This window comes from Neodiprion lecontei, chromosome 1 (assembly GCF_021901455.1).
Source record: "Neodiprion lecontei isolate iyNeoLeco1 chromosome 1, iyNeoLeco1.1, whole genome shotgun sequence".
NCBI classification, from domain to species: domain Eukaryota; kingdom Metazoa; phylum Arthropoda; class Insecta; order Hymenoptera; family Diprionidae; genus Neodiprion; species Neodiprion lecontei.
In genome coordinates, this window is record NC_060260.1 from 33812296 (window position 1) to 33832635 (window position 20340).

Genomic DNA, 20340 nt, shown 5'->3' on the forward strand with positions numbered 1-20340 from the left:
AAAGCTACGGCGGGACTTGAAACCGAGTATAATAGGTAGTTTGCAATTCGTGGTCTAGAATACTTTTCAATTACGTACACGATAAGCTGCCTGTGGAAAACTTGATCAATTATCGAGGAATTCTAGAAGCAGAGGAATGAAATCTTGCTAAAAAATACAAGCAACGAAGTTCGCTCTTCACACTTACGCAACGTAACGAGTTATTTCTTGTTATTTTTTCCCGTGTAGATGCGGCGACAAAAACTCGCAATGATGATCCGGCAGTTGGAAGAGCAAAGAATTTCCTGAAAAATCTTGAGGCGTAGAGGCAGAGTACGAGAGCAAGTACGTGCTTGGAATTTGAAAATTCTACTTACTACTCTCCTCAAAATTTAGTTAGCATTCCTTCGGCTCAAGAGCTGTAGAATTCCATCGACCCGGCATTATTCGCGCCAAAAATTTTGCAAATGCGCCGCCTCAAGCACATTATACCACTCACGAGTGGTTGAATCTTTGTGGATAAAAAATGCGGAAGTGTTGCCGCAACGCGCAGGCCAAACTTGCGGTTCTGAATGTTCTTTGAAGTCTTTCACGTACGAGCTTAATATCGACGGGATCTTGTGAAGAACCCGCAGGCATTCACCGGAAGCATTCGAAACATTCCAAGTACGATCCCTGAAAAAAGAAACCGGGCGAAATAAGTTCTCCCTCTTGTTTACTCGTCCCTTGATATTTCTGGTTCTGCGTGTTTACTCATACGGAAACCTTTTGAATTTAGATGATATAAATTCATCCGTCGGTTTCACGCGAAAGTTCACGTGAACTCGTAAAGGAGTTTACGCTGAGTTTTACTTCATTTTAACCTAGGGTTTACGCATTGAGTATTTGAAACGAAGAGATGATAGGTAGGTCAATATCACCAGATGCAAACGAGAAGTCCGGAGCCAAGAAAAAACTATTAAAACTTGTTCATATTTTCGAGTCACGCCGAATTTTTTCCCGCCTCTAATATCAGTAAATTAGAATTTGATATTTGTTTATTTTTTTCAGAAAATTCATCCATGTATTTCGGAGAAGAATTTTTAGCCGTAAAAACGGTTTGAGATAACGTTACAAAGTCGAACAAAACCGTTGCTCTTGTTGCGAATTGAGCGCCAATGTGCAGGGAAAAATATTTTACGTGCAGATCGAAGTTGCGAAACGTGAAACGAATGGTGACGTCAAAATTAAATTAGATGGAGAGAACGCGAGGAAAATTCGATATCCTGGAGAAAGTACAGGAAGCAGGGCTTCAAGTGGGCCATAACATTTATTATCCGAGTTCCCATGAAGGGACCCATTAGATTGGAAGCAAAAATTTATCGGGCGTCTACGCGATGCGAACAGGTGTCGCTAACAGTTTTTCATATCGAGACAAGGTTCTCATCGCAGGATATCTCGCTCTGAATTCTGCCAGCGAGTTCCAACTTTTGCGCGGATGTCTGGCAGGCACGTTTTATTAATGTGCTCCAAGGCATCTGGCTCCTGTTTAACACGCGGTCTGCAAGAGATGTTTGTTAATCCGTAACTTCGCGCGCTTTACCGTTGAACTTCTCAGACCTCTCTCATTGCAAAGTATTTAACGATCTCGTTTCGCAGACCAGGGATATAACGCGCATGCCGCTGCTCACACATCGAAAATCCAAATGGTGCAAAGGACACCGATTCGTCTCTCGGAATCTCGTTGTTCTCTGGGCCTCCCTTCGTTTTTGGCGTCATTTTAACGACCGAGTTTTATACCGACAATGGCGCGGGATTGCACGGAGAAAGCACCTTATCAGCGATATCTGGTTATCTTCATTGCCATGTGCTGGGTTGTATCGCAGGTGATCGTAGAGATATATCCGACTCGAGTGTAAGGAAATGTGGGCCATGGTGCTTTATGACATACTTGGGTATAATTACGCTGCACGGATAACAAGCCTTTGCTCCGAACCCGCTTTTTATTTCACCCGCGCAATTCGTACGCCTACTTCTTACATCACGCGAGATTTGCCGCCGCGTAAGATTGTATAATTAATCTGAACAGCAAATACGATTAAACGCAAATATTTCCTGCAGCCTGACTTATTCCTGCCCGGCAAAGCTTGTTGTATATCGCGTAGGCACGTATACGGTGTTGTTAGCAGGTATAATAATCCGAATTTTAACAAGTCGTGCGAGAAATGTGAATACGATTAAACTCACTCGCATGATATCTTGATCACTAATTTTCTTTTACAAGCTAAGTTTTGTACAATTCCTGAAGCTCATTTGTACGGAATCACGCAAACGCATGCCTTTTTCACCCTGTGTGGATTGGATTATTTATAAACGGAAATACGACCGCGGGTAGATAAGCAAGAATTCATAAGGCGTGGGCGTTTCTCGATTAATGCACGACGCGGCCGAATTTCAACAAAAATCTTTACCCAAAGTAAAACAGCCGCAGGTATACCTTGTACGAATGACCGCGTGGGCGAGTGATCGGAGCGACTATTTATGTACCTCCAAATGCACTTAAGTCCGACGATGTTCCAGGCTTGCACTACGGCGATGAGGCCTCGATCAGCCGTGTGCGGTTAGATAAAGCTCGACTCACGGAGTGACTTCTCCGCGTTGTTGATACAGCCGACACCGTGGGCGAGTGAGTGCACCTTTTGGAGAGTCGACCGATAACGTGGACGGAGATACGAAACGTTCCTCTTTAAAGCTGGACCTACGCATCTGGTGTTTGTATGTACAGACATAACGTATATGTAGATACGGATGTAAATCCACAGGTAGATTGTTCTGAGCCGAAACTTTCTCCGCCTACTTAGGAATGCGGTTCGTAATCTTAACTCACTGAAAAAACGGAGGACGCGATATCGCGGGATGTAAGTAAGGTAACTTCGTTGTAAACGCTGTTCCATCGCTTAAGAACCACGCTTTGCCGCCTTCTTTTACGCTTTTGTTGCGACATCACTTCGAAGTTCAATGAAAATATCTAAGGATATTAGGTACGTGATATACGGTATCTACATTATACCCGATTTCAAGTCTTGCACTCTATAATAAAACCAGTTATAAAGGACACGTCTCTGATCGATGAGAACTCGTACAGACGTGGAAGAATTCTTCGCATCGAGTACTTCGCTCACAGCGGCTTAAAGTAGAGGTATCGACGTAGAGAGTTTGTAGGTACTGAAAATAGCGACGATTTGCGATAAGACCGCCGTTTTAAAAACTCGTCTGCGATCTGTTTTGAGCCGCGTTAAATGCACCAAAGAATAATGTCGATTCACGTAATCTCGAAGGCTTTAAGTTGCTTCCTGATGGGAGTAATCCCATTCAGAGAAAATACTGAAATAGCTGTGCTAATGAAAAATGAGAAGCAAGTATACGTCGATGCACGTTCGTGGAGGTCTCTTTCCGCAAAAGTTTTACTGAAAAACATTTTCATTTAATATGTAAAAACTGATTCTACTAATTAGTTTTTATTTTCGCCAACTTTTATGATTCTGTTTATTTCACGATCTCGGTCTACACGCTTAAGCTTCAAAATACTAAGAAAATGGTAGTAGTTTGTTGCGCGGGTCAGTGTGAGATGTAAATGGGGTGCTGGACGAAGTTGCGAGTCTCTGTGGAACGTTTCTCAAGTTCGTGACAAAGCGAGGTGATCCTTTTGCCAGATAAGAACAGTCCGAGACAGGAGGTAAACATCAATTCGTCAGGGGGAGAAGAGAGTGAGATTACACGTTATGCAAACATGTCTGCAATCCGTTTCAGGTGTAGAAAATAAGAGAAAAGTTAAACAATAGTTTGCTTTAAGTTTGAAACTTCGAGGGAAGCTCGTTCGTGCAAAAATCTAAAGCCACGTTCGAAGGGCGAAGGCACTTCGGTACCTCGACCGAAGAATCCACCCTACAACTGTGACACCGTTAAACAGTTTAATGCGTTTGGAAAGTTGGACTTTGCAGAAGGTTTTGTCGACAATGGTTATTGTAGTGGGGAGAAATCGATGCAATTTCAGATCATGGGTGCAAATATCACGCCGAACAATGCCTGCGAAGACAATGGATTTTATCAAATATCCGCAGGATGGAAATAAATAGGCTTAACGGAAATTACACTGAGCTATATATATATATATATATATATATATATATATATATATATATATATATATATATATATATTATATACATATAGATATATAGATATGGCGACTGATTGAAATTTCAAATTACCTCATACACCGTAGGAAACTCAGCTTTTGTAAGTTCGCGGTAAACGATCGGATCGACAATATTCGTTAAGATTTTTTTATTGACAAAATTCCAAGCAGGTTCAATTTATTTTGACGAACGGTTCAATCTGAATGTCCTGAAACTTTCCTCATTTCATCTTCAAACTTTTGGCGGAAATTCAACGTCCTAAAATTTCTCATCACCAATTTCATGAATCGTTTCATTTAAAAGGCGCCCCGAAATTTCGCCGGGTTCTGCAGTTAGTTGTGAACGCCGACGAATCAGGGCCAAAATATGGATTCAGTCGCGTTGTAACCGTTACCTGAAGAAACCTCGTCTCAGAAGCACTCACCGACTCAAACGAAGGTGGTAGAAGCAGTGCGATATTTATTCCGGCTTCTCGGTCATCGGAAGTCGAAGGTAATTGTACAGAAGTAAACTAAGTTCCATTTTTCATGTGAATTCCTTCGTTGTCGGAAGGTTTCGACTCCAGTGTAGGATGAATTTCAATTGTTAGCGTCTTTAGGTATTCGCACAGAAGAAGCCTTTCGAATACAAGCACAGGATATTCCGATGAAAATTCTTTCAACGAAAATAATACCGCGTTTTTCGAAGTTGGCACCTACCGATTTTTGACACCTTCAAACCGATTAATCTCTTTCGTCTCTTTATCTTCCTTTGCTTCATACACAGAAGAGTATACACAGTATAAAGTCAGCCGTAACTTTTCTGTAGCATGGAAATTGCCCCATTATTCGTGAAGGCGAGCTAGTTTTTGTGCCCAGTATACTTTTTACCGGTATGCCCGAGGAAAGCTGGATTTATTTTTTTTTAGTTTTTCTTTTTCAATACGCCAAAATAAACTCTTCATACCCCACCAGCCGTGAAAGATAGGTTTTGCGATAAAAAACAGACGATCGTCCCACGGCGAATCGACCATTTCGTTTTTATTCGATTTGCTCTATGACAGGTGTATTATTATTTCACGAGAAGATACCGAAGAAACGTTTTTAACGCATAGAGGCATTCTGCGCGGTCGATTTTACACGTGACAAGTTAAATATTATAACCGGAGTGCCGGTCAGAGAAGATAATATCAAGACAAGTCTACTTCTCAGTTTCTTTAACAGGATTATCGCGATCACGTGTCCGCTACAATTATCACCTCCAAAAGGCTTAGCAGCCGTCACGACGTCTTAGGTGTGTATCAACCTACGTGAGACAGTGTTAATTTTTACTACTAATCTCTTGCGAACGACCAAAATACTTCGTACATTATGTATTCGCAAGCAGTTACAGGTATCCACTGTCATTCGTGCGGAATGGGAACATATGAACTACATATTTACCTTTTCTGTTACGTGGTCGTTTCGTTCTCAGATCACTTCCTTGGACTATAATTGTACGAACGACGGTATTTCCTTCTATTTCAGTCAGTGAGTGCGGATGGAAAAATTATCACAACAATATTTATCGAAACATTGATTCTTCTCACGACGAAGAAAATTGAAATAAACATGGACGTTCTGTAACGTTGAGTGACGATGAGGCTTTGCAAAGAGGGAGCATAAGAATACGTTAAACAACGTACGTTGATAAAAGCTTGAATTGGGGATATTTGCCATTTTCTGCAGACAGCTTGAGCGTTTGGGAGAAAAATGATGCCGGAAATGTGTAACAACGGGTCTCGCATTTTATTTGACGCAATCCATCATGTGATTGTTTGATTTATACGTTACTTTTCTCATTTTGCCCGAATAAATTTTACCGTAGCTTAATATTCATTATCATTATTTATGTCGTAGATAATGCACACAAAAATCTCGCGTACAAACTGGCGATTTGTAGCAGTGGTATTTAATATTAAAATTTAATTACCAAAATTATACAGCTTCTGAAACGTGTCGTCAAAAATTGAATAGCAGAATGAATAGAACGTGTATATATACATACATATATACGTATTTCTGAAGCCATGACGATGGATCGTTGCGTTTCGAAACTCGCGTATGATTGCCTATCGGAAATATAATACATATACCTATAGCGGATGCAATACTCGATTCGAATCACGTTTGCAATCAGAATTTCGATATGCTGTCGGTACGCGATGTCATCGGATTATCTGACCGTGGTCAACGCAATTGACAGCATAATATAGAGCCAATAAATAAACCACGCGGCTGACCGTGTAGTCAGAAATATCTTGACGGTGAAGGATTATTTTTCTTCATCTGATTTTTAACCGTTAATTCGGAATTAATTATAAAGCATGTTCCGTTTAATTTATACCTCGACGTTTTTTTCACGACGCCGTAGGTGGTTTTGAGTCATGCAGGCATCGCTGATCCTGCGGAACGTACACCACTGCCAAATTGGACGTAATACGTGTTTGATCCCGCCATCGCAGGGGTATAGGTATATTTTTCTGTTTGCACGGATAATTTGAATTACATTGCGTTATAACCAGCTTACGTCGGCGTAGCAGGCCGGGAGAGTTGCGAACAATAATTACGCCCTTACGTATGCGGAGAAAAGTGCCTTCGTTAAAATTACCTAGCAAGAGTTCCACACCGTCGAACAGCTGCGATGAAAAAGAAGAGAAAGATTCCATTCTCAAATTAGAAATGTATGCGTGGTCACGTGTGCCAGAAACTTTATGCTCTCTCATTACTGATTCGAATACTGTGAATTTACCATTTTTTATACGCACGACAATTTTTACTTTGCGTTCAAGCTTTTGTCTTGCAATATCTATCAAATTGTGATCGCGCTTGATTTTGACGCCAAATTTATTACCAGGTAATTAGTGGAAGGTCAATAATAATAGGAGCACGTAAAATGGGAACTTGTATAGAAATTTATTTCAATTCAAAGCTGCGTACATACGTCGAATTTTAATTTTCGTAATCACCGACGTCCATCAATTTCATTGTACCCACAATATTCGATCATCTCGAGCGGTCAAGGACACGTGTCACACGAAATGCTGGCCCTTGATTGGGATATGAAAATTTGGCCATTCAGCTTATGGCGTAATTCCGCATGAATATGTGATCAAATCACATCGAGCAAGAACAGTCCTGGTGATGTGATCATCTGGCGAGTGTTTGGCCGTTATTTTTTTTAGCTTGGAAATTCTATCCAATAATTTCCACAGAATCCGATTCGTGCGTATAACGCAAGCATAACTAATTATGACTGATTCAAGGTGAATTTTTATTTTCAGTTACCTCTGTATCGAGAGAAATTTTCACTTGCCGTTACTACGCAGTCCTATGCTTTACTACTACTTTCGTTTTTTATTCCAATTGAAAAATGTAATTCTGGAAAAATATAATAAATTAGTTTCGTAGCTGTAAATTTTTTTTCTATTCATTTTGAATGCCTATCTACTGGATGAGAATGTACAAATTGTTACTTTATTTGGAGATATTGAAGAAATAATGATAATATTAGAAGTTCAGTTTTAATCAAGTTCTGAATTAAAAATTCCTAAAAGAGTTACGTCGCAACTATCGGGGCGAGGAGGGGGGGGGGGGGGGGGGGGAGGGAGGCAAAACCGATCAAATTTATGTGACGTCATTTAGGGATGACCCATTTTAATTATGGTCATTGTTATTATTTTCTTGTAAATGTCGAAAAAATTTGACGTTGGTGCAACGATAAATTGATGTCAAGTCCTCATTTATAAGTATTGGCAACTTTGATCGCGAAAATTAATCAGATGTACTTCGTTTTCTTGCAAAATGAAATTTTTCTCAGTGCGTTAAGGCTGAAAAATGATAAATTTACAAATTTACAACGTACAGCTGCAGGGACTGTTGTTTTGTAAATTAAAGACTACGACAAACGTCGGATAAGAATCATAGCGATCTGATACGAATTGTTTTTTCCCATGGATCTGAGATGTCGAGTAAGGAATCCCTGGAACAGGATCAAGTTTAGCAAGTAGTAGCGATCGGAATATGGTCAGACAGCGTAACGCGCGGCCCACGAATGGAGGGGAGGGCAGCGGCAGGCCGGATCGCAGGAAACAATTTGTATGAGGTCAGTTTAACCGCGATAAAGAAGCTGTCCTATCTCTGCACGGCAAAAACGAACATCACATACGGTGCTCGCGGGTCCGACAGTGAGCTGGTTAGCAAGTTGATCGAGGCGCGCAGCCGCGTTTGCCAAATGGCAGGGGGAGGGGGATGAACCGGGGTTGAAAGTATCGGCGTCGGAAGCAGCAAGTGGCATTGATAACACCGCCGTCGATATCGACGTGACCGGACGATTACAGCTGCGAGAGAAATTCAAGTTCGAGGTTACGGGGAAGCGCTGCTCCGACTGTGAGGCCAAAAGCGATCCGCGCGCCTCGTTTGCGCGCGAATAAGCGCGAAGCAACGCGCACTGTTCGCCGCTCAGGTCGGCGGCATTCCGGCGCGAATCTCCGGGTGGCGCGGTGCTCGAATCGCTTCGACTTCCAGACCGGCCCAGAAGAGAATCCGCGAGATTGATCCCGACACGCGTCATCGCTCGATCGGGGATCGTCTTCGCCATGCTTTTCGCCCGGTTTTCGAGGCAGACAGGATCCTGGTGACCGAGTCGCTGTTCCTTCAAGCTCCGTTTCAACCGATCCTAGTTTGGGACTGACTCCCGAAGGGGTGACGACGGGTCCGAAGTCCCGTTGATCACTGATCTTGCAGGACTCGATCAGTCGCTGAATTCGTGCAGTGGAGGGGAATGCAAATTTTGAAATGAGCGCGTGAGCAGCGGATCATACGCTAAGAGGAAACCGTGAGAATCGCTTTGTTGCACGTAGTCGGTTGAGTGAACAAGACGTACGAAGAAAATAATGAATTCGAATCCGACAGTGTTGAATGTGAAGTGATGAACTGAGTCGGAACAATTATCGACCGTTACTCATATTCGACGACTGTGCGGCAACGGTGTAAAAATAGGAAAAAGATTGCCTATTGATAACGGCGCGAGAATAATCAAGTATAGGGAGAAGCTTCTGTCGACCTCTTTTCAAAGCTCATTGAGCGAGGCTCAAAGGATTATCAACCCCCGGCTGGCATTCTATGGATCTCGTTCGAAGAATGAGAGTTTCGGCATCTCGCGTCGTGACGAAGGCGACAACGTTGAGTGGTACTTGTAGAGGTTGATACAAATACTATGAAACATGATTTCGAAAGTGAAATCCCACGAAATGTCCCTCGTCGTTCCAGCAGCCGGCAGGTGTCTCATCGCAGTTATCGTCTGCTAATTTGACTAGTGAGTGATCGTCTCGGACCGCCGAATTCGAGACTAATAATACCCGAGAGACTCGATGAAGATTAGTCCGGTATCTCGGGTCCCAGGTGGAATTCTTACCAACGTTGACGAGCTATTTCCATCCGCGATTTAATCAGGCCGTTGGACAATGTCGAAAATAATTTCCAAAGACTATGCAGAGTGTCGTTGAGTGCGAAACTTTGCTGATCGTGATCGGTATTTGTGTATAATATACAGATTTTGTGCTGCGTAAGGTGTCGGGATAGTTGATAATCGTCTGCGTGGAAAGAAGCACAGTTTTTTGGTAACCGTTGATCGAAGAAGAGTGAACGAACTCGCTGAGAAGGGGCGGTGAAAGGAGGGATTTTTGAGCAACGGTTCGAAGCTGAAAACAAGCCGCTCGTATGATGAGAAAACATTGACATGTGTGAGAATATACGGTGTCAATTAGACGTGGCTGATATTGTGATCGCTGCTGGTTATGCGAAATTAACGGTCATGTGCTAACTGGGTAAGTTACCGTTCGTTACAGTCAATTTGGAAAAAAGGTTTTTAACGGGAAGTTGCGTCCGAAGAATTTGCTTGAAACATCGTAGCCCGCAACTTTTAGGTATTTAACTTTTACAATTCTCTTGTAATGAGTACATATCGAAAAACCTGAAAAAAGTTCAAATCTACGGTTTAATCTTATACCACGAGCCTGTGAATCTGGTAACCTAATTAGGCAGCGAAACGATCGTAAAAAAAGTTTCAAGCACAGCAACGCAGTAAAAAAGTTTCTGGCCTACAGTTCATAAAAATTAGAGCTTTCAACGAGATTTGAAAAAAAGATGCTGATTCCTCGATTCCGCTGATTCATTTCAATCAAAATTAGCATCTCGGCTGCTAGATTCAACTTCATCCCTAGCCGACACGTTATACCAACACAGAAAAAGCACTGCGAAATAAATATGCACCAAGTTCAAGTACCGTATCTAATTATTGGACGAAATTTGTGTACCAGGGGCGTAATTAGCAATAATTCAACAGGGTTCATCCGGCCAAAAGGTCGTTCCAGCTTGTCGACTTTTTTCCTTGTTGTGGTCGTAAGGGGAGAATCCGAGTTCCTGCCGTGTGCTCAGCTACTTCCTACAATACCTCAGGGACTAGAACATAATCATTCCTTGGTGCTCGGTACACCTGAGCAAAATTGGCCCAGTCACATTTTTATTGCAGGTCATAAATGACGACGTACTCAAGCAATCTGGGAATTTATTCACTAGCAAAATTGCCGTGATGTCTCTCGCGCAATTTCGTACCCAATTTATGTACCCTGGATCAGTTCAACGCGCGTGATTTTCATCCCGCAGTGCCAGGGATCGATCGGTAGTTGACAACAAAGTTTTTAATCAGTTTAGAGGATCTCTAGGCGCCGGATAATCAAGCGCCATACCGTAATTCCATTACCTATCTTTGTACTCAACGTACGAGTACATTCACTGTTCACATTCGTGCCCTAGAAGTTAATTTATAGTCTCTCTGTGTTTGGCGGTTTGCTGTTTATTCGCAAACGTATACCAAGCTCCTTGATTTCGGTGAATGGGTAATCGGGAATACGTAGAGATGAAGCGTTCTTGAATCCTGTTTATATTTACCCGCGTAAATGAGTATACCATTTCAGACCCATGGATGTAAGTAGAGTTTCAGCCTATTTGTTCGTGGAATATCGTCTAGCCAGTCGTCTAACAATAAGTCGTTTATCACGAATTTCTTCCCTCGACACCCCGGATGCTTGTTGATTTATCTTTGGTTTCGCGTAAAGTCGAATTATATTGTTTGCCAATGAAGAACGGCGGTCCAGCGGTTGAGCAAAACGAGTGGACGGTAAAAACGTGGCTATTGAAGTTGTTTACGCTCACTTTTAACTCGGCTGAAATTTATTAGTTAGGTTTGAAATTTCGGCGAAGTTGCGAAAACATCGAGGATCCAATTAAACATGGATCTTGGGCAATTTTCATGGTTCTTGGGAAATTAGGCTAACGTTGATATTTGTGCAAAAATCAGCAATTCGGAACCAGCTTGTACTTTGGTTATGCCTAATGATGCGCATACGAATTACCCTAATTATACGGATTTGGTGATGCGGCTTTATTTCATCTAACGTAAGATCGGTTTCATTCCATCTCGATAAACCTTCGGTCATTCATCTTGAGATGATGGACGTAAGACCTTGAATCTTAGGTGACCGAATATGAAGTCGTTTATATGTTAAACTACAGGATTTTATGGCTGTAAAAACATGATAGGTAATTTCGTGACAGGCGGACTTCGAAGACTTCTAGTTTTTTCGTGCTTCTCGTTCTTAAAATTTACAATGTACGACGAATAATAATCATTTGAATCAGTTCGGGCTTGCTCGAATTGCTACTCAATAATTGACGATAACTGAATAATATAATTTGGGGGGCTTGAATGTTTCTATCCGGCGTTCGCTGCTTGACGACAAATTAACATACATCTGTGTACACACGCTTCGGCAAATATTCTTCCAAAGCAATCTTGATTCAGATTATTCCTTCAGCTCTGAAAAAACATGTTAAAGTGACGTATTACGCTACATGTTTATAGCAGATATACTTTATTTAACATGTCATCTACCGAGAAATTATCCGGATCAAATATCATCTTCATTTTCCCTCAAATCTCAAGTTTTTAATTTTTTTTTTCCATCTCGTATATTATTGTTTAGTGTACTAAAAAACTATGCATCGCGGCACAGCTTAATCCTTGTTAACTTGATCGATGTATAATCATTATTGTTTCGAAGGCTCATTTGTTTTTTCTTTTAGTAAATATCGTGCGTAATCGATATGGCGTAGGTGAAATATTGCTTGTCACTCAGGAATGGAAGAGCGAATTTATCCGTAAGTAACAATTGATTATCAATTCGTCGGTGTCGTGTTTTTATTCGTCGTTGCGTTTCATCTCTCCCCACGAATCGTGCGAAACGTGAAAAATTTTTTGGTAACGCTGTCGTTCTAATTATCTTCTTTATCTTTTATTTACCTCGTTTTTCAACAATATTTAACTGGCCACCGTGATTTCTGATATTGACAGCAAGCAAGATCGATTTTATAATCGGATGTGAACCAGGGGACTCAGGGTTATAGTGCGTACAACATTTTTTTTCCACTTCTTTTTACCCTTTGGCCATATCGCGGTCCGAGTGGTTGCACGTTGGACGCACGGTGATTTTCGTATAAGCTATAATTTCGTCTCATACACCAAAGTCCAGCTTCGATGATTTTTGAACTAGTAAAAAGCCTGCTGTAAGTGACGCGCTGTAATGGAAATCCGCGACGGGTGCTTTTTCGCAAATACAAATCTGTGAGTTGGAGTGAAAATTGCGAGCTCCCATTCTCATTGCCGACGCTGATTCATTCGACCGTGAATTTTCCCCCACCTCCACCTCTAAAATTCTAATTCAAACTCCTTTGTGTTCTAGCGTGAAATTTTCTCTTGTGGTTCACAGCCGACGTTGAGCCTGCACAGCTTTAATTTACAGTCAGATTGTATCGTGAAAATTTACGTTCTATAGTTACTTTCTCAGAGAAATATTAAGCATAAGGAATGCCAAGAGAAAGCTTTTTTCTACATGAAATCGCAGTCAAGGGTAAAGAGTGTCGTATACGCAGTCTACTTTCAATTACTTGACGCGAAAAAAAAAAAAGAAAAGAAAATTAAACCTGCTGCATACCTGTTTCTAACGCGATCAGCATAATAACAGAGAGCAGAGAGTTCAGTGGGTTCGAAATTTTGCGTATCAATTACGAGACTCGCACAATATTTACATATTTTTTGTTTTATTCGCAGCAGCGGATTTACAGAGTCGTCAATCACGCCTGAGACGTGCATTTGAATTTCTAATGTTCGAAGCCGTATCTTCGTTCGTTGAAACGGAGGAGTCATAGCTTCTCGTAAATTTACTGTGACGATGACAATTTTACGGGTTCAACTTGACAAAAAATTACACGTATCATCTGGACTGACAGCATTGGTTATCTCGTATATCTACACACCTACATATGTATAACTTTTATTTCACTCTCCCACGATCAATCTCGTGACACGAAACATCGAGAGGTGAGGTAGCCATTCGCGCCACGTGTTTCAGAGATCGTTTAAAGTCCTGCCGCTAACGATTGCCAACTTTTCAAAAAACTTTCGTAAAATCGTTTAAGCAAATTGCCAGAAGCATCTGATCCAGCTGCAAAAAAGTTTCAGTTTGCCATGTTTGTGCAAAATACAAGCATATCGTGAAATTCCGGTGCTCGGCGTTGTTCAGTTGTTTTCTCAGAAGTTAATCACAAGTTCGCCCATTCAACGGACTTGTTGGAGAAAAAAATTAGGAGATAAAAATATACGCATAAACTCAAACAACTCGAGGAACATTTTCGAAACTTTTTGCGATGATGAACTTTGTAACTACAGCAAAGCACAATTTTGATAACTCAAGCTGGATATGAAACAATTTTCCTTTGCTATGCGGCTGCTGAGCTTCGGACAATTTGTTCTACCAGCTAAGACATTAATGTTTTTGTTTTTTTGTAAACAAGAAGGCAAGGAAGACCTCCGTCATGGGGAAACCGATGGCTTTCTTTGTACTCGGGGTTTATCTATAATTTGAGTAGTCGGATGCTTTGGTCAGGTACTGCGAATTTCCTCGCGGGATTCTGGGTCCGGCAACCGTGTGGCTTTTATGGAAAATTGGTCATTCGTGAGCGATAAAAGTGAATCACGCATCCTTTGCCGATCTCGTGGGGCAATTTCACGTGACTGTATATAATCGCCCAACATGTTTATACGCACCGTAATTTCATTGTACCTACGTCAATTTACCATGATCTCCGCGTTCGGTGGCCTTTCATGTGGCCTCGGAAGAGACGAAGAATCGAGTAAACTAGGGGAAATTATTTGATGTATTTTGTGACCTTAGCGGAAAGCGATGAGCGGTAATATCAGTGGAAGATCGTTTCGCTATCGTAGAAAATGGTAGATTCCGGAGGAAAGAATTATCGTCGCGGCGAGAATTAGTTATTACGTGATAATGAAGTTCGGATGAAAATATCTCGGTAATAGCCTTTTACGACGCTTTTACTGCTCCGTTTTTAGGCCGTGTAAGCTCGAGGTCTGGCATGTGAAGGTCTGTTAAGGATAACGAATCGCGAGGCTGAACCGAGCATCAAATATTGACCCGAAATTACCCAATAAGTGGTATTTGGAGGTAAGTAAACTAGAAGAAAAAGAAGAAATAACAGAACGCTTTTCTTCGCGGACCCCGGCGCTGGATTGGGAGTAAATATTGATACTGAAAATGCGGTTTTTCGAATGGCCATCGCCACGTTATTGTCTTAATTTTTTACTCCGTTGCCGACCCGCGAGACCATACGTTCCGAGTGGAATGCTGCGTGTCGATGTAAAATTAATTAAAGCCTAGCTGGAGTCGTACGAAGTTATCCAGAGATTGGTGTGCCGAAAATTTAAGGTATAACTTTTTGGGTTAAACCCTAAAGCGCCTCTCCGAATTCTTTCTCTGGATTTTGCAAAGGCATTCTTCACGGCCTTGACGAGCTTCCCAGAGTTCTGCCCGCCATACATAAAATGCGTCGACCCTTATTAATAGCTGAATAAAAGCTCTCGTATGTTTTATAACTTATTTCTTTTATTATTTTTTTATAAGCGGACGTACTCTCTACGAAATTACCTGTCACGCTTTAAATTCTTACCGGTAATATTTAGTGGGTCTCATTATACTTGCTTCCTCCGAGTTTAAACGTTAACGTTCCTTAATTGTTCCTTCAGTTTTTCCGTTCCTCTAGAGTTCTGAGACTGAGTTGATAAAATTATGGACAAAGTTTAATAGAACAGAATCCTGAAAAAAGGCAGGCATTTACCGGACCTCATGATTTAGATTCTACGTTGATATTGTTTCGGCTGTTTCAATTACGGCTCACGCATATCCTCATGGCGGTAGATTGCACTCCACTCATATTTTTAATACGCGTCTAACGCGTTTCGGATAGCTATAAGATACACAGGGAGATAAGCCAACCAGGGCGTGTTTACGAGTGTGCGCGTGTGTGTTATTTTTTCTTTTTTTACTTCTGTATAAATATTTGTGCACTAGTTTACGACATTGCGAAGGTGCATTCACAATCGCTCTACCTAAGTACAGAACAAATGAATAGGGCTGACATACGGGGTCTAAGAAACGAAGACAGTGAACAATTCATTGATGGAAGTGAAATTCCGTCAGAGAAATATAAATGCGAACGGTTACTTGGACTTCGGTCAAAACTGAAGCGGTTGTTTGGCTGTTATACGCGTCAGTTTACTTTTCTCCGTAACTAAATCTAGTATAAATTCAGGATGATTGAGAGACTCAATGTTGTTGCATTCGAACAACCCGGAAACAGGAAACGTTGGTTTTGACAGCCGCTGGCAAGTAGTAAGAGCTGTTGCACGGATCATGGAGCTTGGGGTTAGAGATGAGAGAAACGGAGCGTGATGATGAATCGGTGGTATAAAACGATATCGCGAACCAGCATGCAGGAAAAATTGCTGAATTTGTTTTTCGCCCTGTTATATATTATGGATTGATGAACCGTGAATAATACTTGGTACATAATTTGGCTCGAATAGTATTATCCCGTCCTGCAACAAAAAATGTGTTTCACATCCGCATCCTCTCTTCACTGTACTGATGCGTGGACTGTGTTTGGTTTAAAATTATGTAAGCAAAATGATGTGATAAAAGAAATGACAGAATTATTACCCGTCAATCGACGTTGCGATTCCGCGCGCGAGATTTGAGATTCTGAACCAATTCGACGTTACTTGATTAAAAAAAGTACGAATGTCACAGCTACTGAAACGATCATTTTCGTTCAACCTCAACACAGTATAACCGTAGCTTTTTATTGCTCCCGAAAAAATGTCACAGTAATTTTACATTTTATTACCCCGATCGACAACCAAAATTATTGAAAAATACCCCATCTGAATTTTCATTTCAAATTATGTAGTGTAGCCGCACAGTTATTCGATGACATTTGTGTTTCGTTGTGAACGAAAAGTGCGCGAATACTCGTGAAGAGAAAATCTAATTCTTTTTCTCGTCTAACAGGTAAATAAACTGATATTATAATAAGTTACATTCACGGATCGTAGTACAATTCAAAGGTGGCGAAACAACATATTGTTTTTAACAGCTGTAGATGTTGGCGGGTGATGAAAAAATTTCATGCATAAAATGACAGCTCGTACTTTTCGCGATAACGGTTGCCCGAATTCTCTTTTCATTGGATGTTTAGGTATTAACATTGTTCAAAAATATACGAGGTGAAATTTTTGGGGGTTGCGTTGCGCAAGGAAATGAATTTACATATAGAACGCAAGAATTTTCACGTTTTCTACCAAGATGTTGCTGCCCGAGGAGCTCAGCTTTCATATTCTTCACATCACAAGCGCGAAGCGCCGGTGAAAGTAAACTTGCGGCCGGAAATTTGATGGGTACCACGCAAACTTGATTAAAGTTTAGGAATTGGAGTCACCGCCTATTATGCTCTTGACGTCAAAGACGAACTCAGCCCCTGTTTCGGTAATTCAATGCGCGGCGTATGTGATGCGAGAGATTTAATTCACGCAACTGATGTTCCAACGCATCGGTTACTTACTTATTCGCATTTTGAATTTGCACGCAATTTCAATTACAACTCCAGACTCCCTTGCGCTGAATTTAAATGATCCTTAATAACTTTAAGCGCGACTTTCACATCGTTAAAGAGTGTTTCAAATACATGAGCGATTTCAAAAGTGAATAACTCGATGATTCTAATGCTTCTGTCAAGCAAATTTCAGAGGAGCAATGAACCCTTTTGTACCACGAGTACAAAGAGCGCGGTTTATTCTTCTCGTCCAACTTTTACTCCCAAGCACGGTGATTACCTATTTTTCTTTTGGCCGTCGCGCCGTAGCAAAAGGACGGCAAAAATATCAGAGCGGTGATATAGGCCAAGAATTGAGATAATTTTCGGCAACAATGCAGTCGCACCCACAATGCCGAGGGTGACGAGCAATCTTGTCCTCGACAATACCATTTATATTCTGGCTTCTAACCTCGATGCTTTTAGAGTATGATTGGGTCCGCATTTTTATCTTATTTTTGTTCGGTGTACTCGGGACCCGAAGCACAAGGTTCAAAGCATTTTCTCCGACATCGTGCAAACGTAGGAACGCAACAATGCTTGGCTAGGTATTATTCATCTCAACGGTTATTTCGAAACTATATCGATACTGGGATGACAGATTTTCATCAATAGGGCGTACCGATCGGTTTGAATCTCCTCGTGTCGAGCGACTCTGACACCGTTGGTAGTGAGAATTAAATTTCTCGCCGTTTCATCGATCCGCAAGTGATTCCGGTTTCTACCTCGGGTGAACAATTTTCTTTGTAGGTATTTCATACAACAACGGCTCTTATCGGAGGACGAGATGCAATCGGAGAGAATATTATATACACGTCGTCAATATTGCGACAGAGACAGGGATTGAAATAAAGTTTATACCGTGATAGAAAGAAGAAAAATAGAGTACGTATAAAACGCGCGTAACTCCTCGGCCCCAGCTGCGGTGGGTGGAAGAATTATTCATAAGTATATTATTTTTGTTACTCGCATTTTATTAGAGATGAAAAAATGATAAAGCCTGATGTATCTTCTTCTCGACATCGGTTACGCGGCACGGTTTTCACCCGGCTTCGTAGGAACTTGATAATGGCATCATTTTTTAAACTATATTTTCTTTTATTCCACCTTCTTTTATGTCCGTGAGCGTGAAAATGAAAAACACTCGAAGCGCAAAGGTCAGCCTGCAAACTCTTACCGAGCTGCTTAAAGCTTGGCAATTGATTTCACTCCGATCCAATTACAATTGAAACGCCACACAGCCTACAGATATCGCCGAGGCGAGTAAACAAGCTCTTAAAACGCGCAGAAGGCGATCCTGTCAGAGCCAGTTATTCATTGTCAACCCCAATTTTGTCTCCCATTGAATTAACGTTTGAATTATTAAAATTTATACCCTTGCAAACTTTCTCGCGCCAGCGATGCTCAGACTTTTCTTGGTCTCACTTCCGAAACCGCCGGGTCAAATACCTTTTCCGCAAAGGCATTCGGCTTGATTTTTTCGAATTATTTAACTTTGTACTTCACGAAGGTATTTATATTCTCATATTTTTTCGTTTTTTACATTTGTCAAATAATTGAATCCTGCAATGAATATTTACAAACGCTTTGTCGTTGATGGGAACTCGCTTCCTAGAATCTCATTGTTCGAAATTTTCTCATGCATAAATGTATATAATTTATTAATTTATATGATAAATTTTGGGAATGAAGAATGATTAAGGGGGAGTCAAGTTCACCCGAAAGTTCCGGCAGGCACATCTCGAGTGTCTCAGTGTGCCATTGCAGATTGCGGAGGCGGGTGTCAACTCGATTCATTTTATGGTTAGCTCGGATCGCGTGACAATTATAGCAAGTGCGTATGAAATTTCAAAAGCTTCACAGTATAATTGATGCTTCACACCTCAAGCTCTCGGAAAAGCGAGTTTACGTTTAGATATTTTACCTACTTCTGACGCAAAATTTCGAGACCACTTCTTACAGTCGGGTGTAACTTTTCAAAGTTTACACGAAGGGAAAGGATTATTTGAGTCAAGTGATATTCGTTTGATTCAACTAAATGCGACGAACGCGATATACTTACTTAATTCAACAAAATACTTTTGTTGGTCAAACAAGATCTAGTCTAATAAACTGAACATTTTCTTAGGCATATAGATTTTGAGTTGAGAAAAATAACTATTTACGAGAAATATATTTTCGATATCGGAGCGGAAGTTTGTCGGACATAACGACACAATCTTCCTTTTTCATGGCGATGAGAAGTATCACGAAAGAACTGTTTTTCCGGCTCGTTTTTTTTCGATCAACAAGATGAGTCCTGCGGTGTTACGCTAATGATCCAAATTCCGGTACAACTTCTGATACCGGATGTTCGTTTGCCGCTTTTCTCATTAGGGATTCTCAATCACCGACCGGCCTGATAAATCACAGCGGCATCTACTAGTCCGTTTGATTCAGGCCGAGAAGGTATAAATACGGCTGATCAAGCCCGGATACCTAGAACAAATAATTCCCGGAGTCTGTATCGCACATCCTCACGAATAAGTCAATCTGATCGAAACCGTTTTTGGGAACTATTTTTTCTCGAGCTGGCAAGGTATCAAACGATTTTGAGAGCATTGCGGAGATCTCGGCATTTTCGAAAGCTTTTAACAAATGACATGCGGGTATTTCGTGGGTGGTTAACCCCTCGCGTCTTGCCTATGGCTCATTCAAGGTGTTCGGTGAACCCAGCAAGCGAGCTTTTCACTCGCGGCAAAACATATCTTTGGGTAAGTATTCTGCAAAAATGAGAATAATGAAAAGCCGCTCTTTGTGTGTTTTTTTTTTTTTTTATTCTTCAGACGTTTGAAAAATGACTGGTTATTCGAACCGAAGCTCTTCAGAATCAGGCACAGAAAAAGCGACTGAGCTGTGAGTGGCATTATCTTTCATTTGTTGGATCAAGTTTCTCCTGTCTTTGTAGATGAAATAGTACGGAATATGCCAAAGACGGGGACTGTCCAGTTAATAGAAATTCAATGTAGGTTAAGAGTTACAATAGGCACTCAGTGGAAATTGTATCAGTTTCTGATTTGAACTTGAAAGAAAAAGATACGTTTCAATATATCAGGCACTTTTAT

At 41.1% G+C, this 20340-nt stretch overlaps 1 protein-coding gene across 3 annotated transcripts in view; it reads left to right on the forward strand.

Annotated features, from left to right (window-relative positions):
• The window catches only part of LOC107222817 (RYamide receptor-like), a 52764-nt gene that overhangs the window by 9715 nt on the left and 22709 nt on the right, over nucleotides 1-20340 (forward strand). The window contains exon 1 of one of the 3 annotated variants that reach the window (XM_015662327.2): nucleotides 9688-10002. The exons of the other annotated variants lie outside the window; for them this stretch is intronic. The gene's annotated coding sequence lies outside the window, so the exon portion shown is untranslated. Of the gene's footprint in view, nucleotides 1-9687; nucleotides 10003-20340 lie in introns of those variants that run through there. 3 annotated transcript variants of the gene reach the window in all.